Source organism: Aotus nancymaae, unplaced genomic scaffold, assembly GCF_030222135.1.
Source record: "Aotus nancymaae isolate 86718 unplaced genomic scaffold, 86718_ANA_hifiasm-v0.15.2.pri h1tg000058l, whole genome shotgun sequence".
NCBI classification, from domain to species: Eukaryota; Metazoa; Chordata; class Mammalia; order Primates; family Aotidae; genus Aotus; species Aotus nancymaae.
In genome coordinates, this window is record NW_026988472.1 from 26,150,629 (window position 1) to 26,176,693 (window position 26,065).

A 26,065-nucleotide genomic window follows, 5' to 3' on the forward strand; every position below is an offset into this window, starting at 1 on the left:
AATTTTTAAAAGGGGACAGAAGTTTCAAGAATAGTATACTGATCTATGGTGTAGGATGATTCAAGGTAGGTGAGAAGCCATGAACTGGCCATGAGCATGGATGCAAATTGATCCAAGTCATTGCAGCTTAGCAGGTTAAAAAGTTATGAGGTCAAAGTGTCAATTAAAACACTCGATACCATTGGTCACGATGGCATACCAACCTTTAAACTTAAAGGGACTTATGTCACATCCAGAAATCAGGGATAACAGGCCTATAGTCATCCTCTCTTGAAGTCTCCTGATAAAACTGTACTGTTCCTGTTCCAGTTGCACAGCTGGAAGTTGAAAAATATTTCCTTTGGAATGAATCAAACTGTCTATATTATGCAATCTTCCCAGGTCTTATTTATGAGATAGGTAATGTCATTGGTATGTAATATACTAAGGATTTTTCAATCCAGGGCTCTAATCTCATCAGTAGATTCCAGATAATTATTGAGAAACACAATATTTGACCCTTGATGTCTTTTTCATTGTATTTTTATAGTAGCAGACTTGAAGTATACACATAGAGTTTCCAAGAATGAGGGAAGGCATCAGTTAATATGTCAAAATATAAACCTGCCACCTGATCTTGAGTATGAGTTGGGGGGAAAGGAGACAGCCTCTTAAACCTGTTTACGATAGCAGGTAAACAGGAAGATTAAATTCTAAGTAAGGAGAGTTTGTTATGGAATAGCTGAGACTGAGGGCATTAAGACAACCACTCAAAATAATCTAGGGTTTCAGAAGACATTGAAGAAATGGGCGATGAACTGTTGGTGAAGCAGAGAGGAAAAATGGACCAAGATGAAGGGAAAAAATGTGGGAAAATATTGCAGGGTGAAGGAGGGTGGGTTTTTCCAAGGCTGAGGTTGAAGTTTACAGCAAGGATGCAGGGGAAGAATATTTTATTAATGGTAAATAGACTGCAAAAATTATGTAGTTTGCCTGTTCACTCTGATAGTTTGTTTTGCTGTGCAGAAACTCTTTAATTAGATCCCATTTGTCAATTTTGGCCTTTGTTACAATTGCTTTTGATGTTTTTGTCATAAAATCAAAATCTTTGCCTGTGCCTATGTCCTGAATGGTATTGCTTAGGTTTTCTTCTCGGGCTTTTATGGTTTTGGGTTTTATGTTTAAGTTTTCAATCCATCTTGAGTTAATTTTTGTATAAGGTATAAGGAAGAGGTCCAGTTTTAATTTTCTGCATCTGGCTAGCCAGTCTTCCTAGCACCATGTATTAAATTGGGAAACCTTTTCCCCCGAATTGCTTGTTGTTGTCAGGTTTGTCAAAGGGCAGATGGTTGTAGATGTGTGATCTTACTTTCGAGACCTCTGTCCTGATACATTGGTCTACGTGTCTGTTGTTGTACCAGTACCATACTGTTGTGGTTACTGTAGCCTTGTGTAGTTTGAAGTCAGTTAGCATTATGCCTCCAGCTTTGTTCTTTTGGCTTAGGATCATCTTGGCTATATGGGCTCCTTCTTGGTTCCATATGAATTTTAAAATAATCTTTTTCTAATTCTGCAAATAATGTAAATGGTAGTCTAATGGGGAAAGCATTGAATCTATAAATTACACAGTAGGGCCATTTTCACAATATTGAATCTTTCTATCCAAGAGCATGGAATGTTTTCCCATTTGTTTGTGTCCTCTGAGTTCCTTTAGCAGTGGTTTGTAGCCCTCCTTGAAGAGGTCTTTCACTTCCATTGTTAGCTGTATTCCTAGTTACTTTATTATCTTTGTAGCAATTGGAAATGGGAGTTCCTATGTGATTTGGCTCTCTGCTTGTCTATTGTTGGTGTATAGAAATGCCTGTGATTTTTGCACGTTGATTTTTCTCTCTTGAGACTCTGCTGAAGTTGCTTATCAGCTTAAGAAACTTTCGGGTTGAGACGATGGAGTTTTCTAGATATACTACAGAGACAGTTTGACTTTTTCTCTTTCTATTTAAAGACCCTTGATTTATTTCTCTTGCCTGATTGCCTTAGCTGGAAATTCCAATACAATGTTGAATAGGAATGGTGAGAGAGACCATCCCTGTCTTATGCTGGTTTTCAACGGGAATGCTTCCAGCTTTTGCCAGTTTAATATGATATTGGTTGTAGGTTTGTCATAAATGGTTCTTATTTAGAGACATGTTCTATCAAAACCTAATTGAGGGTTTTTAACCTGAAAAGAAGTTGAGTTTTGTTGAAGGCCTTTTCTGTGTCTATTCTTTTCCTTTTTTCTCTAATCTTGTTTGCCTGTCTTTCATCAAGATGGTCTTAAAGCTCTGAAATTCTTTTTGGTCTATTTGGTTATTGATACTTGTGGTTGCATGGCGAAGTTCTTGTGTTTTTCAGCTCCTTTGGGTCATTTACGTTACTCTCTAGACTGATTTATTCTGGTTAACAGCTCCTTTAATGTTTTATCATGGTTCGTAGCTTCTTTGCATTGGGTTAGAACATGCTCCTTTAGCTCAGCAAAGTTGATTACCCACCTTCTGAAGCCTTCTGTCAATTCATCTGTCTCAGACTCTGCCTAGTTCTGTGCCCTTGCCGAAGAGGTGTTGCAATCACTTGGAGAAGAGGCACTCTGGCTTCATGAGTTTTCAGTGTTTGTTTTTTGTTGCTGCTTTCTCATCTTCATGAGTTTGTCTTTTTTCACTTTTTTTTAAATTGTATTTTAGGTTTTGGGGTACTCTGGAAGAACATGCAAGACTGTTGCATAGGTACACACGTGGCAATGTGATTTGCTGCCTTCCTCCCCTTCACCTATATCTGGCATTTCTCCCCATGCTATCTCTCCCCAACTCCCCACCCCCCTCTGTCCCTCCCCTATTTCCCCCCAACAGACCCCAGTGTGTAGTGCTCCCCTCCCTGTGTCTATATGTTCTCATTGTTCAACACCCACCTATGAGTGAGAACACGCGGTGTTTGATTTTGTGTTCTTGTGTCAGTTTGCTGAGAATGATGGTTTCCAGGTTCATCCATGTCCCTACAAAGGATGTGAACTCATCGTTTTTGATGGCTGCATAATATTCCACGGTGTATATGTGCCACATTTTCCCTGTCCAGTCTATCATCGATGGACATTTGGGTTGGTTCCAGGTCTTTGCTATTGTAAACTGTGCTGCAATGAACATTCATGTGCATGTGTCCTTATAGTAGAACGATTTATAATCCTTTGGATATATACCCAGTAATGGGATTGCTGGGTCAAACGGTATTTCTATTTCTAGATCCTTGAGGAATCGCCACACTGTCTTCCACAATGGTTGAACTAATTTACACTCCCACCAACAGTGTAAAAGTGTTCCTATTTCTCCACATCTTCTTCAGCATCTGTTGTCTCCAGATGTTTTAATGATCGCCATTCTACCTGGCATGAGATGGTATCTCAATGTAGTTTTGATTTATATTTCTCTAATGACCAGTGATGGTGAGCATTTTTTCATATGTTTGTTGGCCTCATGTATGTCTTCTTCTGTAAAGTGTCTGTTCATATCCTTCGCCCACTTTTGAATGGGCTTGTGTTTTTTTTTTTTTCTTGTAAATCTGTTTTAGTTCTTTGTAGATTCTGGATATTAGTCCTTTGTCAGGTGGGTAAACTGCAAAAAATTTTTCCCATTCTGTTGGTTGCCGATTCACTCTAACAACTGTTTCTTTTGCTGTGCAGAAGCTATGGAGTTTGTCTAGTCTCGATCTTTGAAGCTGCTGACCTTTGGATGAGGTTTTAATTGGGACTTTTTCAATGATGCTATTGATGTTGTTGTTGCTTTCCATTTGTTTGCTTTTTTAACAGTTGGGTCCCTTTTCTGTAGGGTTGCTGTGGTTTGTTGGGGTTTCGCTCCAGACCCCATTCACTTGTGTCCCTTCTGTACCTGAGAAGGCTGCAGAACAGCAAAGATGGCTGCCTGCTCCTTCCTCTGGTATCTCTGTCCCTGAGGGGCACTGACCAGGTGCCAGTAGGGATGTTCCTGTATAAGGTGTTAGGTGATCCCTGTTGGGGGGTGGGTCTCACCCAGTCAGGGTGCACAGGATCTGGGACCCACCTAACAAGGCACTCTGGGCTGCCTGGATTCCTAAAGTCAGAAAGGGGAAAGACTAAGTCTGCTGATCCTTGAAGACCATGGCCACCCCTCCTTTAGGGGCTCAAGTCCAGGGGAATCCGTTCTCTCCCTAAACTCTTGGCTGGAGTTGCTGAAATACCTGCAAGGAGGCCCTGCCCAGTGAGGAGGAATGAGCCAGAATCCAGCTTAATGAGGCAGTCTGGTCACGATTTGCCACAGCTGGTGTGCTGCACTGTGGGGAATTCCTCCTGGGTTCAAATTGTCCAGTCTCCCCTAAACCTGCAGGGGAAAAATGGCGGACTGGGGCTGGAACTGGCTGCTGCTCCTCCCCCCAGGAGTTCAGTCCTCTCAGGAAGCAGATAGCCACCATGATGGCTGCTGCCCCTCCCCACAGAAGCTCAGTCCTCTTAGACGGCAGGCAGCTGCAGTGACAGCTGCCACCCCTCTCTGGGAGAGTTGTCATTTCCTGCAGCAGGTAGTGGCAGTGATGATGGCCTCACCTCCCCCTGGAAACTCAGCGGTCTTAGGCAGTCTCCAGCAGAGTGGCCACTGAGAATCTGCACAGCTGTGCTTGGGACCTAAGGCCCTGATGGCATGGGCTCATGGGCTGATGGACTCACAAGTGAGATCTCCTGATCCGCAGGTTGCACAGATATGTGGGAAAAGTACAATTTCCCAGGCAGGGTAGCACAATCACTCACTGCCTCCCTTGGCTGGGGGTGGGAGCTCCCCTTGTCGTATTTGGCTCCCAGGTAGACCATAGCACCACCCTGCTTTTCCTTGCTCTCTCGTGCCAACTGCCTAGTCGGTCCCAATGAGAGAGAACCTGGATACCTCTGTTGCTGGGGCAGGATTTACTCACCGTTTTGGTTCTTCTCAGTGGGAGTTTCTGACTGCAGCTGTTTATAGTTGGCCATCTTGGCCTCTTTTCATATTTTTCCATTTTTAATGTAACTTTAAGCTTTTGCTTAAATTACCATATTGGATATTACAGTCTAAGCTCAGTAGAAGGTTAATGTGTACTGAACAGTATTTAAATATAAGATGCAGACAGATAGGTCATTCAGCCAGGTGAGTGTGCCCCAATCTTTTAAAAACTTGATAGCTATATGATAGTTTCTATTGATCAACCTGATAATCATTGTATTTTAAACCAAGGTAATTTCAATTTCCTTTTGGCTCCATATTTTTGGAAAGTTGCTATCTTCTTAAAATATTTTGTACAGAATTGTTGACGATTAGCAAATGTTTGTTGATAAAGATGAACCACTGAATTGAGTACCTTTTATAGTTAAGTCATGTAATAACAAAGCTCTTGGTAAAAACTTGTATTTAAGCAGTTATAACTAATTATTCCCATTTTTGAAATGACAGGTACCTATTAAGATTTTCTAATTTATAGGGCAATTTTAAATTGTTTTCTTTGAGCTTTGTAAGAAAAAGTCAACCCTAACTACATTCTTTTGGCTGTTATTCAAGTTAATTTATTTTAAAATGCATTTTTCTAGAAACACTAACTAAAGGTGACAGTTTTAGTTCACAGGGAACTATTTTTGATTTACTATTTTTGTTGTGGAAATGTCTGAATAATAAACCACTGGAAATTAGAGCTTATAATGAAGAAAGCAAGATAAACACACATTTTTATCTGAAGTGACAATAGTAAAACTGTAGCAAATGGGAAAAAATAAAGTCCACTGTTTTTCTTAATTTCCCCAAGTGAACCTCAAATTAACATATTGGGCAAGAAGTACAACCTTAGTTGCATTTACAATATAATAGCTACAACAGAAGAGCTAAACACCAAATCTTACTAAAGGTAGTTTTAGAAATATTTTAAGGTTGGCTGGGTGCGGTGGCTCATGCCTTTATTCTCAGCACTTTGGGAGGTCAAGGCAGGGCGGAACATGAGGTCAGCGGTTTGAGACCAGTAGTTTGAGACCAGCCTGGCCAACATGGTTAAACGTCATCTCTACTAAAAATACAAAAATTAGCAGAGCATGGTGACGGGCACCTGTATTCTCAGCTATTTGGGAGGCTGAGGCAGGAGAATCACTTGAAACAGGAAGGTGTAGGTTGCAGTGAGCTGAGATCGTGCTACTGCACTCCAGCCTGGGCAAAAGAGTGGAACTCTGTCTCAACAGAAAAAAAAAAAAGAAAAAAGAAAAATACTTTAAGGTTGGCACCTTATTTGAAAGAATTTTCTATGAAGTTGACAAAGCTACGGCTTCGTTAATTTTTTTTTTTGCAAGGTTGTATTGGAGGAACTGTATAGAATACAATGACTGTGCTCCTTTTTTGAGAGTGGGTGTTGGGGAGGCGGAGTCTTGCTCTAGAGTGTAGTGGTGTGATCTCGGTTGACTGCAACCTCCGCCTCCCGGGTTCAAATGATTTTGTTGCCTCAGCCTCCTGAGTAGCTGAGACTACAGGCACATGCTACCACTCCCAGCTAATTTTTTGTCTTTTTAGTAGAGACAGGGTTTCCTGTATTAGTCAGGATGGTCTCGATCTCCTGACATCATGATCCGCCCACCTCGGCCTCCCAAAGTGCTGGGATTACAGGCGTGAGCCACCATGCCCCGCAACTGTACTTTTTTCAATATAGCACTTGTTGAGTCAAAACTCCAGAGACTGTGACTTTTGGCCATATTCAATTTCAACCATAAAGTAGTATTTTCTAGCTTGAGATTCTTCACAAAAATTCCAGGGCTCTTTTAAAAATGACATTTTGTAAATAATATATCTGTATAATGTGGCTTAATTTTTCAGACATTTTTCTCCTATGTAGAAACATTCATATATATAGACATATACTAGTTAGCTATTGCTGTGTAATAAGCCACCTGGAAACTCAGTAGGTTAAAAAAACCAACATATTTCAAATACATATGTTAGCCAGGAAGTTCTTTAGCTTACTGCTAGGATTACTAGTGTGTCCCTATTAGCTGGAGGTTGGCTAGGGGGCTTTGCTGATCTGAGCTCGGCTCTGTGAAATATCTGGCTGTCTGCTGGTATGAGATAACCTCATCTGGGACAACTAGGGCAACTTGACTCTGTTCCGCTTGTCTCATCCTCCAGCAATCTAGCTCTGGTATGCTGTTAGGGTAAATGCAGAGGCATGAACGAGAGAGCAAAAGTGTTCAAGCCCTTCTGAGGTCTACATTTGGAAGAGAAAATGCCATCACTTCAATTGCATTCTGTTGGCCGAAACAAGTCAAATGCCAACCCAGATTTGAGAGGCAGGGAAGTAGATGTAAACTTTTCATGAGAGGAGCAGCAATGCTACATTGCAGAGTGTGGATTCAGGAAAGGATGAAATATTGGGCCCAATTTTGTAGTTAACTTACCATGTAGAGCGTTTGCTGATGGACAGTATGACGGTGTGGCTTCCTTGCCTAATACATACATATATATATTTATATATATATATATATATATATATATATATGCGTATATATGTATAGATTTTAAATCGAGATCAAGTCTTACTCTGTTGCCCAGGCTGGGATATAGTGGCACGATCCCAGCTCACTACAACCTCCGCTTCCCATGTTCAAGTGATTTTCTTTCCTCAGCTTTCCTAGTAGCTAGGATTATAGGTACATACCACCACAACCAGCTATTTTGGTATATTTAGTAGAGATGGGTTTCACCATGTTAACCAGGCTGATCTTGAACTCCCGAGTGCTGGGATGACAGGTGTGAGCCACCACGCCCAGCTGCCAAATACTTTCACATACAAATAGTTTGTAAACAGTGCCAATGTTGGTCTTTCTTAAACGATACTATGTTAAAATGTCAAAATATGAATAAAAAAATGTAGAACATGGTCAAAGCTTCTCAAAATCAGGTATGTTTGAAAGGGTGGAAACAAAAGACCACCAGACATTTGTCTAAGCAGCTTTGGGTGGTAAATCAAGTCAGTACACTCTGATGTGGTCTCTTGTATCTCTCTAGTCTCATCTTCCATGGGTGCACTTGTCTTACGCTCCAAGAAATGGCTTATCATAGTTCTTTGAACAGTGTGTATATTTTATCTGATCCTTAGCATCTGAAGTTTCCTCTGCTTGACTTTCTCTTCCGTTTCCACTTCTACCTGTTGATTTCATCTTCAACCTTGTATATTCTATTAAGGGATTTCCACTCTATTTTCTCCAGTGAAGATAACTCTTTTATTTGTGCCAGCACCATACTTAAGACATGAAATCTCTTACTAATAGGATTATAACACTGTGCTATAATTAGATTTGCTTAAAAGCGTACCTCCTTCCTAAGCTATGACAAAAGCTGTGAAAACAGTGGCAATAAGTTTTTATCTTTTATCTTCCCATATTTCTTCATACTTAGGACAATATGATGCATGTGTATAATACTGGTTACATTTGGTTGAATAACCATTCCCCTGCTCTGACACATAAGGAGAATAAGCAAAGTGCTTTGTAATTTATTGATGTTCACACTGCCAGGGAAATTTAAATTATAGAACTTTAATAAAGGCCCATTTGCTTCCAGATACTATGTTCTTTAACTTATAACTATACTGAATCTCACATGGAAGACTTTCAAGTATGTAACTGGCACATTTGAGTCTTCTCAAGAAATGGCTCTGCTAAATGCGCTAGCTACACTTTTTCTTCTGTTTACTACTACCTCATTTAATCCTCACGAACTTCAAGGATTATATTTTGATTTATATATTCTGAGTTTTTGTTGAATGACATTATCTTCCTTATTTTTAACAGAAAAAGCCACATTTTTAAAATACATTAGAGTGAAATATACATTCAAACAATTTGCAGGGGACTCTAGGATAGTACTTAGTAATTGAGTCTGCTGAGCATACTGGAGTCCTGAGGATTTAATGAAACCCCCAATGTCAAATGATAAAACAACATGAATTTGGGACTTTGAAGAATTTTTCTAACATATAAAGAATTATCACTGTGTTCTTACCCTTTCATTACAAATGTGACCTACAATTAGGAGCAATTTTATTTGCAGGCTATATAACTGTATCTGACCTTTAGAAACTATAGAAGAAAGAAAATACACATTAAACTATCTTTATAGAAAAGATTATGAAAAGGCACAAGTAAAACTTGCCTAACCCTTACCCTGAGTGTGATTATAGTCAAAGAATCCCGGCTTAAACAGCAGTTACAAAGTACAGAATGGTCTAGAGATAGACTGCCTGCCTTAATTAGCATCTAGCACTTATTTGCTGTGTGACCTTAGTCAGGTTACTTAAATTGTGTCTGTTTTATCTGTAAAATGGGAATGATTGATTACTGTGAACGTTAATTAAAACAACCCACAAAAAATACCATAGAACTATGGCCAGCATAAAGTAACCAGTCAATGTTTGTAACTTCCAGCTTTCTGAAATACGAGGTTGAGTCATATAAAATGTCTAATATTTGACTATATTTGACTTCAGAATTGGAAATTGCATAAAGGTGACCTATTAAAAGGAAACAAAAGTATAGCAGCGACAGAAACTCTCCCTTAAATCCTCTATCCTATGTGACTTTTGTCCTTTGGGCGTTTCCAATTTCTTTGATTTGGAACTGCCTGTAGACAGACCCTTACAGGCATGGACGAGGAAAGAATGAATAAACCAAGGATGACTTCCAAGTAGGTAGGGAATGGGAGTAATTGGGAAGGAGCTGTGTCTTGTCACCTGTATTGTCCATATGCAACTGAACTGAAGGGAAACTGAGAAATTTTATAAGAATATTTATAAAAACATTTTACATTGATTAACGTCATCTTTGCATGTCCTTCGTCTATAATGTTTCTCTTACTAGATCTCAACAATCCTAAATATCACTTTCCTTCTCTGCAATTTCCCTGGAACTGAAGTACTAATAGTTGATGTTTGTCTAGTGAGTCATTCCATTATGTCATGATATGTGTGTGTGTGTGTATATGTGTATATATGTGTGCATACATATATGTGTATATATGTATACACATATATATAGCCAAGATAAATATATATGCATATGTTTATACATATATATAGCCAATATTGCAGCACTGTACTCCAGCCTGGGTGACAGACCGAGACTGTTTCAAAAACAAGTGTTTATGTGTATATACATGTTGGTTTATATATATATATATAAACTTGAGATGGAGTCTTGGTCTGGGTGTATATACATAAACATTTATTTTTGAGACAGAACCTCAGTCACCCAGGTTGGAGTGCAGTGGCGCAATCTTGGCTCATTGCAACCTCTGCCTCCCAGATTCAAGCAATTCTCCCTCCTGAAACTCCTGAGTAGCTGGGACTACAGGCATATGCCACCATGCCTGGCTAATTTTTGTATTTTTAGTAAAGATAGTGTTTTGCCATGTTGGCCAAGCTGGTCTCAAGCTCCTGGCCTCAAGTGATCTGCCCTCTTCCGTCTCCCAAAGTGCTGGGATTACAGGTGTGAACCACCGTGCCTGTCATATATATTTATTTTTTGAAGACTTACTGTTGTTTTTATGCTTTGAAACAAAGTGCTTCATCTTGCCGACAGTATACTGTCATGTTTCTGTCAGAAAAGCAACCATTGGGATAAATTGTAATTAGCCTTCATATCCATCACTGGCTATCTCGAATATAAGTCTATCTATGTAAGTCAGTAGAAAAACTGAATTTAACTTTCAGAACGTTCAATTTTATAGGGGATATTTAAAGCTGGTGTAAGATAATTATTATAGGCATGGATTGGGATCATTCTACAAGTTTTAAAATAACTATTTGTGAATTATATTAATATATAAAAATATAAGATAAAAAACATTTACCATAATTTTGCTAATATTTGCTTTAGAATACTTGGTAAAAAGAATTAGTATCGACCTATCTAACTTACAGAAAAAAATTCAGACCTACCTTAGGAACTTAGTTTTATTAAAAGCATGTTAAAGATAGACCTGATCAGGCAATGAATCATGCTGACTTTTGGTTAAGCGTATCTTTGGCTTCATAACATCCCATTTACAGATAATGACTTGATTTCCATTAACTATGGTGTGATTCCTGTTTAAAGTTCTAATGTACATCTGTTTGAATCATATCTTGTGTACTTAATAGTGTAACATACATACTGGGTCCTAGTTACTATGCTTCATAAAATGCCAAATAACATTTTATAGCTGGAAAGATTGTAAAAAAAAAAAAAAAAAAAAAACTATTGTATTTCGTAACTTAGCTCTTGAACACTTGGTAGCTTCAAGGAATAACTTGGCTTTTTCTTGATTATCTTTGTAGCCGGATTTTAATGCGTTTTTTGGTATAGAGAAGTCTCTAAAAGTATTTGATGCTAAGGAATGATGAATACATACTGATTTTATCTGTTAAGGTCCACAAAATATTCTAGTATTTTCATACCATTATTAAAAAAGACAGTGTGTTCCAGTGATACATATTATTCCTTACAATGACATCACCAGAGATAGAAATAATGCGAGGCATGGGAGTGAACTCTCAGGCCTTCATTTATTTTCTGATATGGACTATCCCTGGCATTGATTCCCTTGGCTCAAAGGAAATTTGTTCCCATGTCTAGGGTGGTGAATATCTTTGGCTTATTCCTTTGGTCCCACACTTCACTTTTGTCTTCCTTGGGAGGTTGGTCTCTGGACTATATCGGCAGACTCCTTTACCCTCTGGCTTCCTTTTGGATTTGGCCAATGAGAGGCTTGGTAAGAGAGGGAGAGAGAGAAGAAATCCCATCACCCAGTATCAAAGCTCCTGTTAGATGATCTTCTCAGTTCTCTTTAGTAACTAGTAACCACTCTCATTCTTTTCATTCTTATGAGTCTAAGAATAATAACACTTCTCTATTACTAGTTCCAGTGGTTTCATTATACCTGCCTTCATTTTTATAAATGGTCCCTTATTAAACTCTTCTCAAATGACCAAAGTCCTGCTAGGGCCATCAAAGTTTCAATGGAGAGTGTCATTCTCCACCTCCAGGTGATAACAGAAGGAAATGTAGTTTATTTAATGTATTTATTGAGCATTTTCTATCTGAGGCACCGTACGAGACAGTTCACATTTATTAACCCATATAATCCTTATATTAATACTTTGAAGTTGGTCCTTTCCATTACTTTAAGGCCAACATTACAAGGATAATTATAGAAAATATGAATCACTTGATTGAGAAAATTATGTGTGATAGCTAACATTTACAGAATATATCTTACAAAGTGCCATACTAAGTTCACTTAAATCTTTACAATATCACCACAACACAGGTAATGATACGTTCTCTTTTTATAGAGAAAAAGATCACACAGCTAGAATATAGCAGAGCTGGGATTTGAACCAAGGCATTCTGGGTATACAGTAACCATTCTTATTCATGGCATAATACCACTCCCCTGTATTTCCTAAAGCATATTTCATCAGCGTGACTTTTTTCTATATTCCCTCTGCATAAATCTAATGTATTTCAGTCATTAATATCCTAATTTGAAATAGAAAACCAGCATTTTTCTATTTTTAGGAGATTGCTTTCAAGAGAACTAACCTATGATGCCACAAATCATTACAGTGCCCATTCCTGAGGGGTCTAATACATAGGGGGTGTGAGGAAGGCCCTAGGAAGCTAATCATACTGTATTTTATCAATCTCAATGCTGGTAATGTAAATGTGTTCAGTTTATGAAGATTCATTGAGCTATACACTTAAGATGTGTACTTCACTTTATGTATATTCTGCAATAAAATACTACTTCATTACACAATACTTCTTCCAGAGAATATTTTTAAAAAACTAAAAAAAAAAAAAGGCTCTGAAAGTTTCCTATTTACATGACAATAGGTTGCCTTATTTTTACTGGCAGCTGGTCAGCAGCGTTCTCCAATAAGTTTTGAATCCCTAGTTATGCACTCCTTTGTGGCGTTTGCAATATTTTTTAGTGTTTCCAATGTCTAGGGATTTGTAATCACAGAAGTACCTTGACTTTCTGAACGACAGATATGTCCGTGGCTTGATCGTTTTGTAACTAGACGGTCATGCTAAATTATCCCTGTATTGTTTACTTTCTACTGAAACATTGATGCCTTTCAATTTTCGGGTTAAAAGAGTAATACAACTCTGAAGTATCAGAAACCACTTAAACATCTTCACGAATGCATTTCTCTTCCTTTCTCAAGTTGTTTTGCTTTGATTTTGTTTCTACTTTGTTTATGCTTCTTATCGATCTACTTAACTGTGTTTCTTTTTGAACACTGCTTGTGCTTCCATATTTATTTATTTTGTACTAACAAGGATGTGGAAGGATTATTGTCTCATTTTCAGGTCCTTTCATCTTGTTTGAGTTAACAAAGAAGACAGTATATAAGTGGATACATTAAACTGCTGAGTAATATCAAACATCCACTAAGTTCACTTGATAAAGAAAATCATAGTTATAAAATGAACTGAAGACAAAGCCATAGGTTCACCTGGCCCAAGGAGGATTTCATGTTTTATATGTTACACAAAATAGTTCTCATACACTTGAAAAGGAAGCCATTAAAGATTGAATTTTACAGAAAAATTACTATTATTATGACATCAAATGCCACCTGCAACAAAGACATGGTACATGTTGAAGATGAAAGGGCAGAACAACAAAAGAATACTTAAAAATAGTCAAAAGACCAAGAAGAGGGAGGAAACAGCTTCAGGTATCTAAATGTATCCCCTGTACCATCCGCCTTTAACAGTTTTAGTAATTGTATAGGGAAGAATGTCTTCTTTTGACTTCCACTCTCACAGGGATGCCAATCTAATAGACAACAGAGGACATTTTATATCTGCTGTGTACTTTGTAGTAGATTGGGTAATATTTTTACATTATAAATAGTTTTTAACTTTTTTGAGATCTTGCTCTGTCACCCAGGCTGGAGTGCAGTGGCGTGATCTCAGTTCACTGCAACCTCTGCCTCCTGGGTTCTAGCGATTCTCTTGCCTCAGCTTCCCGAGTAGCTGGGATTACAGGCGTGCGTCACCACGCCTGACTAATGTTTGTATTTTTAGCAGAAACGGGTTTTTACCATCTTGGCCAGGGTAATCTCGAACTCCTGACCTCAAGTCGTCCACCTGCCTCAGCCTTCCAAAGTGCTGGAATTACAGATGTGAGCCACCATGCCGGGCCGATCTTAATATGTTTACACCTAGAATTTGGTCAAAGAAAGAAGTAGACAAATAGTGATCATGTACAAATCATGCTATATTTATTGAATGCATACTATTTGCCAAATCTGTGTAATATTCCTATGTGTTGCAGTTAAACCTCACGGGAATGCTCTGGAATGATAATTTGATCCCCATTCCACTAGTGAGTAAATTGTGCTTCAAACAGGCTAATTCACTTGCCCAAGGTAACACAGCTAGTGAGTGAATTAGAGACTTGAGTTCAGAAGTTAGCTATTGCTGTTTCTGAAACTTGATTACTTTTGGTATAGTATCTATAATTCTATAGAATGAGTAAGTTTTAGCCAGGATAAATGAGAACCATCCAAGGGAAATAGTATGTTTGACTTTACTTGGGATATTCCTACTACAGGGAGAATAAAACTGAGCACAAAAAGCTCTGTGAAGTTACAGGCTAAATATAGCACATTTCACTGAAAAATCATTTTAGGCCATGGGAGTGGGGAGATTTTTACTCAAAAGTGCTCAAAATTACTTCTACATTAAAACAAGCATATATGAAGAGAAGAAGGCAAAATCTCTAGGAATTCTTAGCGTAAAACATATGCTTTCAAAGACATTTTGAACCTACATGCACTGTGCAATTTATACTGCCAGACTCCAGGGTAAATGCCTTCCATTTTGTTTTTGGGCAGGATGTTCTGGTAGAACATTCTGAGAAGCACTCTATTAGAGAATATGGTGAATATGACTAATAGAAATTGGGTTTCAATTGTGATTCTTTAATATATCATTGACTCTGTGAGTTTTGAAAATAATGATAGCGGGAACTGTTTGTCCATCACCTCACTCCTTTGTCTGTAAGTGTCCCAGCTAAGTGCACAGGGAAGCCCCTGCCTGACCTATAATCCTTTACTCCCTCTTCATTTTGGTTAACTCCAGCTTTAAAAGAAAACTTATAAAAGACCTGGGTGTGTGTATTTAAGTTTGGCCAACAAAACAACATTGTCTGCCTTGTTGACCTTTGCCTACACTTGTTTCTAAACCCAAACATAATTCTTGTGTCTTGGATGCTATATGACTGTGATGGCCTTGGGGTTCATGTTTTATTCTGTACTCCAAGACCTGCTTCGCCTTTCCCAGTCTCTGCTCCTGTTTTTGAATAAACAGCATTTTATCACATGCATCCTTTCTGGTCTGACGGACGTTACCTTTCTGTCTGGATTTTTTTTTTTTTTATTTATAAAAACAAGTATCTCTTAGTTAACTATATATTTCTTCAACAATGGACACATTGCAGTGTATGAGATTTTTTGATAAGTTTAGAAGCCATGCTTTTCTCAGCTAAGTCTGTAAAATTGAGACTTTTTTTTCCCCCCCCCCCATAACGTTGTTTGAGGCCCCTGTAGATTTTGGTTATTCCTTGTCAGGCAGGTAGTCGGCCAGTATTCTCTCCCGGTGTTACGTCTTCACTTTGTTGATTATATTCCTTGCTGTGCAGAAGCTTTTTAACCTGATGTCCCATTTGTGCATGTTTGCTTTGATTGCCTGTGCTTGTGGGATATTGCTCAAGAAATATTTGCCTAGACCAGTGTCCTGGATATTTCCTTCCAATGATTATTCTAGTGGTTTCATAGTTTGAGGCCTTAGATCTAAATCTTTGTTCCACTTTAATTTGATATTTTTGTCTATGACAAGAGACAGGAGTCTAACTTCATTCTCTTGAATATCCACATCTAGTTTTCTCAGCACCATTTAATGACAAGATGGTCTTTTCTTCAGTGTACATTCTTGGAACCTTGTTAAAAATGAGTTCACTTTAGGTCTATGGAGTTGTTAATGGGCTCTATTCTGTTCCATTGGTCTATATGTCTGTTTTTATGCCATTGGCATGACTTTTTGATGAGTATAGCTCTGTAGTATAATTTGAAGTTAGGTAATGGGATTCCTCATTTTGTTCTTTTTGCTTAGGATAGCTTTGAGTATTCTGGGGCTTCTTTGGTTCCATATAAATTTTAGGATTATTTATTTCTGTGAAGAACGTCATTGTTTTTATTTTATAGGAATTACATTGAATCTGTAGACTGTATTGGGTAGCATGGACATTGTAATAATACTGATTCTCTCAATCCATAAGCATGGAGTACGTTTCCATGTTTGTGTCCTCTTCAATTTCTTGTATCAATGTTTTGAAGTTTTCATTGTAGACATCTTCTTTGGATACATTTATTCCTAGTTATTTGATTGGTAGCTATTATAAATTGGAATACCTTACTTTCTTCATCATGTTGTTCATTTTGGCATGTAGAAATGCTAGTTATCTTGGTATGTTGATGTTTTAGCCTGCAACTTTCCTGAAGTTGTTTATCAATTCTAAGAGTTTTTTGGTTGAATCTTTAAATTTTCCAAAATAGAAGATCATATGATCTGTAAACCAAGATCATTTGATTCTTCCTTTCTAATCTGGACGCCCTTTCTTTCTTTAGTCTATCTAGGACTTCCAGTAATATGTTGAACCACAGTGGTGAAAGTGGGCATCCTTGTCTTGTTTCAGCTCTTAGAGGAAATTCTTGTAGTTTTCCCCATTCAGTATGAAATTAGCTGCAGATTTCTCATATGTGGCTTTTACTGTGTTAGGGTATGCTCCTTCTATAGCCAGTTTTGAGGGGTTTTATCATGAAGGGATGTTGAATTTTTGTCAAACACGTTTTCAGCATCTATTGAAATGATCATATGGTTTTTGTCCTTTGTTCTGTTGGTATCATGTATCACATTGATTTCTTGCCTATGTTGGAGCATCCTGGCATCCCTAGGATAAATCCCACTTGGTCATGATGAATGACCTTTTTAATGTTTTGTTGAATTTGGTTTGCTAGTATTTTATTGAGGATATTTGTATCAGTGTTACTCCGAGATACAGCCATGTTCATCAGAGAGAGAGATAGCCATGTTCATCAGAGAGAGAGATAGCCGTGTTCGTCAGAGAGATAGCCATGTTCATCAGAGAGAGAGATAGCCGTGTTCGTCAGAGAGAGAGAGATAGCCGTGTTCGTCAGAGAGAGAGATAGCCGTGTTCGTCAGAGAGAGAGATAGCCGTGTTCGTCAGAGAGAGAGATAGCCGTGTTCGTCAGAGAGAGAGATAGCCGTGTTCGTCAGAGAGAGAGATAGCCGTGTTCGTCAGAGAGAGAGATAGCCGTGTTCGTCAGAGAGAGATAGCCGTGTTCGTCAGAGAGAGATAGCCGTGTTCGTCAGAGAGAGATAGCCGTGTTCGTCAGAGAGAGATAGCCGTGTTCGTCAGAGAGAGAGATAGCCGTGTTCGTCAGAGAGAGAGATAGCCGTGTTCGTCAGAGAGAGAGAGCAGTGTTCGTCAGAGAGAGAGAGAGCAGTGTTCGTCAGAGAGAGAGAGCAGTGTTCGTCAGAGAGAGAGAGCAGTGTTCGTCAGAGAGAGAGAGCAGTGTTCGTCAGAGAGAGAGATAGCTGTGTTCGTCAGAGAGAGAGATAGCAGTGTTCCTCAGAGAGAGAGATAGCAGTGTTCCTCAGAGAGAGAGATAGCAGTGTTCCTCAGAGAGAGAGATAGCAGTGTTCCTCAGAGAGAGAGATAGCAGTGTTCCTCAGAGAGAGAGATAGCAGTGTTCCTCAGAGAGAGAGAGATAGCAGTGTTCCTCAGAGAGAGAGAGATAGCAGTGTTCCTCAGAGAGAGAGAGATAGCAGTGTTCGTCAGAGAGAGAGATAGCTGTGTTCGTCAGAGAGAGAGATAGCTGTGTTCGTCAGAGAGAGAGAGATAGCAGTGTTCGTCAGAGAGAGAGATAGCTGTGTTCGTCAGAGAGAGAGATAGCAGTGTTCCTCAGAGAGAGAGAGATAGCAGTGTTCCTCAGAGAGAGAGAGATAGCAGTGTTCCTCAGAGAGAGAGATAGCAGTGTTCCTCAGAGAGAGAGATAGCAGTGTTCCTCAGAGAGAGAGATAGCAGTGTTCCTCAGAGAGAGAGATAGCAGTGTTCCTCAGAGAGAGAGATAGCAGTGTTCGTCAGAGAGAGAGATAGCAGTGTTCGTCAGAGAGAGAGAGAGATAGCAGTGTTCGTCAGAGAGATAGCAGTGTTCGTCAGAGAGAGAGATAGCAGTGTTCGTCAGAGAGAGAGAGAGATAGCAGTGTTCATCAGAGAGAGAGCAGTGTTCGTCAGAGAGAGAGATAGCTGTGTTTGTCAGAGAGAGATAGCAGTGTTTGTCAGAGAGAGATAGCAGTGTTTGTCAGAGAGAGATAGCAGTGTTTGTCAGAGAGAGATAGCAGTGTTCGTCAGAGAGAGAGAGAGCAGTGTTCGTCAGAGAGAGGGATAGCAGTGTTCGTCAGAGAGGGATAGCAGTGTTCGTCAGAGAGAGATAGCAGTGTTCGTCAGAGAGATAGCAGTGTTCGTCAGAGAGAGAGATAGCAGTGTTCGTCAGAGAGAGGGATAGCAGTGTTCGTCAGAGAGAGGGATAGCAGTGTTTGTCAGAGAGAGATAGCAGTGTTTGTCAGAGAGAGATAGCAGTGTTCGTCAGAGAAAGAGAGAGATAGTGTTCCTCAGAGAGAGTGAGAGATAGCAGTGTTCGTCAGAGTGAGAGAGAGAGATAGCAGTGTTTGTCAGAGAGAGAGATAGCAGTGTTCGTCAGAGAGATAGCAGTGTTCGTCAGAGAGAGAGCAGTGTTTGTCAGAGAGATAGCTGTGTTTGTCAGAGAGATAGCAGTGTTCATCAGAGAAAGAGAGAGATAGCAGTGTTCCTCAGAGAGAGTGAGAGATAGCAGTGTTCGTCAGAGAGAGATAGCAGTGTTCGTCAGAGAGAGAGATAGCAGTGTTCGTCAGAGAGAGAGATAGCAGTGTTCGTCAGAGAGAGAGATAGCAGTGTTCGTCAGAGAGAGAGATAGCAGTGTTCCTCAGAGAGAGAGATAGCAGTGTTCCTCAGAGAGATAGCAGTGTTCCTCAGAGAGAGAGATAGCAGTGTTCCTCAGAGAGAGAGATAGCAGTGTTCCTCAGAGAGAGAGATAGCAGTGTTCATCAGAGAGAGATAGCAGTGTTCCTCAGAGAGAGATAGCAGTGTTCCTCAGAGAGAGAGATAGCAGTGTTCGTCAGAGAGAGAGAGATAGCAGTGTTCGTCAGAGAGAGAGAGAGATAGCAGTGTTCATCAGAGAGAGAGATAGCTGTGTTCGTCAGAGAGAGAGATAGCAGTGTTCCTCAGAGAGAGAGATAGCAGTGTTCGTCAGAGAGAGATAGCAGTGTTCCTCAGAGAGAGATAGCAGTGTTCCTCAGAGAGAGAGATAGCAGTGTTCCTCAGAGAGAGACAGATAGCAGTGTTCGTTAGAGAGAGAGAGAGCTGTGTTCGTCAGAGAGAGAGATAGCAGTGTTCCTCAGAGAGAGAGAGATAGCAGTGTTCGTCAGAGAGAGAGATAGCTGTGTTCGTCAGAGAGAGAGATAGCAGTGTTCCTCAGAGAGAGAGAGATAGCAGTGTTCGTCAGAGAGAGAGATAGCTGTGTTCGTCAGAGAGAGAGATAGCAGTGTTCGTCAGAGAGAGAGATAGCAGTGTTCGTCAGAGAGAGAGAGAGATAGCAGTGTTCGTCAGAGAGATAGCAGTGTTCGTCAGAGAGAGAGATAGCTGTGTTCGTCAGAGAGAGAGATAGCAGTGTTCCTCAGAGAGAGAGATAGCAGTGTTCCTCAGAGAGAGAGAGAGCAGTGTTCCTCAGAGAGAGAGAGAGCAGTGTTCCTCAGAGAGAGAGATAGCAGTGTTCGTCAGAGAGAGAGATAGCAGTGTTCGTCAGAGAGAGAGAGATAGCAGTGTTCGTCAGAGAGATAGCAGTGTTCGTCAGAGAGATAGCAGTGTTCGTCAGAGAGATAGCAGTGTTCGTCAGAGAGAGAGAGAGATAGCAGTGTTCGTCAGAGAGAGAGAGAGATAGCAGTGTTCGTCAGAGAGATAGCAGTGTTCGTCAGAGAGAGAGATAGCTGTGTTCCTCAGAGAGAGAGATAGCAGTGTTCCTCAGAGAGAGAGATAGCAGTGTTCCTCAGAGAGAGAGAGAGATAGCAGTGTTCGTTAGAGATCTAGTTTTGTTTTCTGGATGTTTCGTCTGGTTTTCATGTTGGGGTAATAATGTCCTCATAGAGTTTAGAAGTAATTCTTCCTCCTCTCTCTCATAATAGTTTCAGTATTAAGCATTTAAATGTTTGGTAAAATTCATCAGTGAAGCCATCAGGTCTCATGCTTTGCTTTGTTGGGAGACTTGTTACATACATCTTTGATCTCATTACTGGTTATTGGTCTGTTCAGCTTTTGGATTTCTTCACGGCTCTATCTAATTGTGAGTTTGGTTTGCTTTTCAAGTTCTTTAAGGTATATTGTTTCTCCTTTTGATGTAGGTGCTTACTGCTGTAAAGTTTCTTAGTACTGATTTATTTGTATCCCACAAGTTTTGGTATGTTGTTTTCATTTTCATTTGTTTCAATATATTTTATAATTTTCTTAGGAATATCTTCATTGACCCACTGGTCATTCAGGAGAACATAGATTAATTCCCTTGTGTTTTACATAGTTTCCAAAATTCCTCATTCCATTCAACTGTGGTCAGATAAGATGCTTCATGTTTTCATTTTTTTTGCATGTAAGGCTTGTTTTGTGGCCTAATATATGGCCCATTCTTGAGAATCCTCCATGAGCTGAGGAGAGGAATGTACACTCGGCAGCTGTTGGTTGAAATGTTCAGTAAATATTTATTACATCCCTCTGGTCTGTAGTACAGATTAAGTTCAGTGTTTGCTTGTTGACTTTTTTGTCTGACACGTCCAATGCTGAAAGTAGGTGTTGAGGTTTCCAGCTCTCTTTAGGTCTAATAATGTTGCTTTATATGTCTGGGTGTTCCAGTGTTGGGTACATACATATTTATATTTGGTATATCTTATTGCTGAATTGATACCTTTATTATATGTTGATCTTTGTCTCTTCTTGTAGTTTCTGTCTCGAAATATGTTTTGTCTGATACAAGAATAGCTACTCCTGGTTTTTTGTTTGTTTGTTTTTTGTTTCTACTGACATCGGATATCTTTTTACATCCTTTAATTTTAAGTTTGTGTGTGGCTTTGTAGCTGAAGTGTGTTTCTTGTGGGCAAAAGACTGAGTCTTATTTTTTTGTTTTCAAACCATTCTATTACTGTGTCTTTTGTTTGGAGAGTTTATTTCATTTCCATGCAGTTTTATTATAGATAAAGAAGAACTTGTTCCTACCATTGTGTTGTTTTCTGGTTTTCTCTTCAGTCCTGTCTTCCTTTTAGTGGTAATTTTTCTCTGGTGGCATGTCTTTATTTCTTTTTATATTTTGTGTATCTGAGTATATTTTCTTACTTGAGGCTACCATGAGGTTTACAAACACTCAAACCCATTATTTCTAACTGATGACAACTTGACACTGGTTGCATAAACAAACAAGAAAGCAAAGAGAAAACTAATTAAAAATTCTATACTTCAGCTTCATCCCTCTTCTTTTAATCTTTTTATTGTTCCCCTTTATATCTCACTATACTGTCTATGTCTTGAAAAGTTATTAGCTGTTTTTGGTTGAGGAAGTAAAAGTCTCTTTTTTTAATCTTTTTATTCAAGATGTGAGTAGTTTATACACCCCAATTACAGTATTATAATAGTTTGTGTTTGTAGTTACTGAGTTTTGTGCCTTCAAATGATTTCTTTTCTGACTAGTTAAGGTTCTCTTCTTTCCAACTGATAAATTCCCTGTGGCATTTCTTGTAGAACAGGTCCGCTGTTGATGAAATCCCGCAGCTTGTGTCTTTCTGGGAAGGTGTTTATCTTTCTTGTTGGTAGGATATTTTCACTGGATGTACTATCCTAGGATAAAGGGTATTTTCCTTCAGCACTTTAAATATGGCATGACACACTCCTGGCCTATAAGTGTTCTGCTGAGAAGTCAGTTAGAAGTTGTTTTGGAGCATCTTGGAATGTTTCTTTTCTCTTGCTGCTTTTAGGATCCTTTCTTTATCCTTGATTTTTAAGAGTTTGATTACTAAATGTCTTGATGTAGTCTTCTTTGAGTGTTCTATAACCTCTTGTTTTTGAATATTGATATCTCGTCTTAGCTTTGAAAAGTTCTTTTATTATCTCTTTGAATAAACTTTCTCCCCAATCACTCTTTATCCCTCCTATTTAAGGCCTATAACACTTAGATTTGCCCTTTAGAGGCTACTTTGTAGATTTTGTGGGTGCGCTTTATTTTTCTTTTGTATTCAATATCCTCTGCCTGTACTTTAAATTAGCCTGTCTTCAAGCTCACTAAACTTTTCTTCTGCTTAATTCTGCTGTTGAGACCGTGATACATTCTTCAATATGTCAGTTTTTCAGTGCCAGAATTTCTGCTTGATTTTTTAAAAAAGTTATTTCAATCTATTCATTAAATATATCTGATAGGATTCTGAATTTCTTCTTGGATTTTGGTGAGCTTCCTCAAAACAGATATTTTGAGATGTGTCCAAAAGGTCACATTTCTGTCAGTGCAGGATGGGTCACTGTTGCCTTTTTTATCTCACTAGGTGAGATCATGTTTTCCGGGATGGTCTTGATAACAGTGGATGTTTGTCTTTAGGCCGGGCGCGGTGGCTCAAGCCTGTAATCCCAGCACTTTGGGAGGCCGAGGCGGGTGGATCACGAGGTCGAGAGATCGAGACCATCCTGGTCAACATTGTGAAACCCCGTCTCTATTAATACAAAAAAAAAAAATTAGCTGAGCACGGTGGCGCGTGCCTGTAATCCCAGCTACAGGAGGCTGAGGCAGGAGAATTGCCTGAACCCAGGAGGCGGAGGTTGCGATGAGCCGAGATCGCGCCATTGCACTCCAGCCTGGGTAACAAGAGCGAGACTCCATCTCAAAAAAAAAAAAAAAAAAAAAAAAAGTGGATGTTTGTCTTTATATGGGTAAGAGTGTGTATAAAGAGTTGTGTATTTACTATAGTATTCGCAATCTGTTCTCATTTGTACCCATCCTTCTTGTGAAGGCTTTAGTCTTTTGATACTACAGCCATATCTATATTAGGGGGCACCCCAAGCCAAGTAATGCTTTGACTCTTGCAGACTCATAGAGGTCCAACCTTGGTGGTCTTGGATAAGATCCAAGAGAATTTTATAGATTACACTTGTTCTCTTCCCTTACTCTCCCTTATCCCCCTGCACCTCCACAGGAGTATGTCTCCATGCTGAGCTGCCTGGAGCTAGAGGGAGGGATGACATAAGCACTCCTGTTACCACCACCATTGCCACTAGGCTGTGTCAAACCTGAAGCCAGCATAGCACTGTCTCACCCAAGGCCCACAGCAACCACGGCCTGGCTAATGATGATGTTTAGTCAATGTCCAAGAACTTCAGTCAGCAGGTGGCAAATCCACCAAGGCTTATGTCCTTCCCTTCAGAGCAATGAGCGCCCTTGAGGCCCAAGGCAGATCTAGAAATCTCATCTAGGAGTCAAGGTCTGAAGTTGCATCTTTATGAATCTACTTGGTGCTCTGTTCTATTGTGGCAGAGCTGGCACCCAAGCCACAATACAAAGTTGGTCCCACCCTTTCTGGCCTTTAACATAAGCAGAGGAATCTTGTCCTGTGGCTACCACTGCTTCAGGCTCGTGGTGAGCACGGCCTGGCTACCCTAGTGATGCTCACTCAAGGCCTGCCTGAGAGCTTTTTAGTTAACTATCAGTAAATGGTGCCAGGTCTGAGTCTCTCCCTTCAGTGCTGTGGGTTTTCCTCAGGCCCCAGGTGAGCCCAGAAATGCCATCTAGGAGCCAAGGCCTACAATCAGGGACCCCAGGAGCTTGCTTGATGATCTCTCTAACTGGTTGAGTTAGTACTCAAGCTGCAAGACAAAGTCCACTTTGTTGTCTCTCCTTTCCAAAAGTGCAAGGAGTATATCCCCATGGCCACCACACTTGGGAATGTACTGGTTCACACCCAAAGACAGCACGGCTCTAAGTCTTACCCAAGACTTTTGGTGAATATGCTTGGGTACTACTGCTGCGAAACCAGAGTTCCCACTGTTATATGTTCCTTAGTCCTTTTTAATGCTTCTATGTCATATTACCTTTTTGGAATATTTTCTTTGCTGGACTCTAAGTTCTATAGGGTCTGGACCTACATCTGTTTGATTTACTAGTATATGATTCAGTACCTAGCTCAGGTTTATTCATGCTCAATATATGTCTGTACTGATTAAATGAGGGATTTTTAGATAATGTAGGTGATGAAAAAGGTGGGAATTATCTCATATGATGGGATTGTAGTGTTTTAACCAGAAAAGGATTTGGTGAAATATAACAAAAGAAAGATAAATATTTGAAAGATAATCAAATAGTAGGTTATAAAAGTGTAGGGCCAAGGGCCCCACAGGGTCGTGGGGTATCCCTTATGCTATGCTGAGGCACAGGATCCAAGAAATAGAGACAGGACACAGAATTACAAGAAATACGCAGCTGGGCTCAGGGGGGCACACCACCTATAAGCGGAGACAGGCGAGGCCCTGAATGTCCAGAAGTGTCTGTATTTATTGTGTATAGGTTAGGGGGCAGGGTAGTGAGTGAAGTCATCTTTAAGGTTAGTGATAGGGTTGTGAGCAATAAAATAAGGGTTACACCCGCATCAGGTCACCTATCCTAGGAGGTGGACAGTGTGCAGCGAGGGGTCCATTCCCATTAGGTGACTGAGGCAAGGAAGTGGGCTGTGTGCAGTAAGGGGTCCACCCCATTAGGTCACCGAGGCATGGAGATGGGCCGTGCACAGTGAAGATGGTGCAGTGTGCAATACCTCTATCTATGGGCAAGCTACTTCTAAGAAGTTTTATAGGAGGATGCTTCAAGTCACACAGCAGTGACAGAGCTGTCAGGGTTACCGCCACCTGCTGGCAGCCTCCAATTAGTTCTATAGAAAGATGTTTTTGGAGCAGCACAGTAACAAGAGCTGATAAAGTTCCTTCAACAAGGTGCGATTATCTGGAGGGGTTTTGAGCCCTCAGATGCTCGAGGGATTGCCTGTCTGAGAGCAGCCTTCCACAAGAATTGGAGCAAGGTCCTACAACTCCTTTATCAGGAGGAGTGGGTCTTGTCCCAAGCTTGCCATACAGCAGGTATCTTTATGATACCGAATGCTGCTGCCTGGGCCATGGGTTCTTGTCCTGGTATAACTGTTTTTCCCTTAAATCATGCTCTGTACTGTGTCTGCTCCAGACATTCCTCCGACTATAAGCTGCTTATTCCTTAATTCATGCTCTGTACCGTGTCTACTCCAGGCATTCCTCCGATTATGAACTAAGATATATATATATATATGGAAGTAACTGAGTGCTGAGATATTCTTTAGGCACTCCTTCTATGAACTAATATATGATTATATATATAAAGGATTATATAAAGGGAAATAACTAAGTAGTAATGCTATAAACTGAGATATTCTTCAGGCCCTAATTGTGTCAGGATTCTGCTTAACTCTCCTTCCTCAGTACCTATATGGGAGGTTACCCACATAAAAGTACAAGGAGGTGACATAAGATTGAAAGAACAAGAACCAAGAGTTAGACAGATTGGAGCCACAATTTTGGCTTTAACCCTTTCCAGCTTCATGACAAAGAGCCACGTACTTAACCTCTCAGTATCACATATGTAAGATGAGTATGTTATTACTAATCTCACTACGGTTATGAAATCCACTTATTTAACAATGTCTCTTGTGAGCATTTACTTCAAAGATATTAAATATTATTTATTGACTATTATTTCTCCTTGGTATAATTCCTGAGCAAAGAACTGAGTAAAAGTTATGAAAAGCTCACAGGCTTGTTCCAAA

General features: G+C 39.7%; 1 protein-coding gene across 11 annotated transcripts in view; it reads left to right on the plus strand.

The window, feature by feature from the left end:
- The window catches only part of DMD (dystrophin), a 2,277,745-nt gene that overhangs the window by 491,418 nt on the left and 1,760,262 nt on the right, over positions 1–26,065 (plus strand). The window lies entirely within an intron of this gene.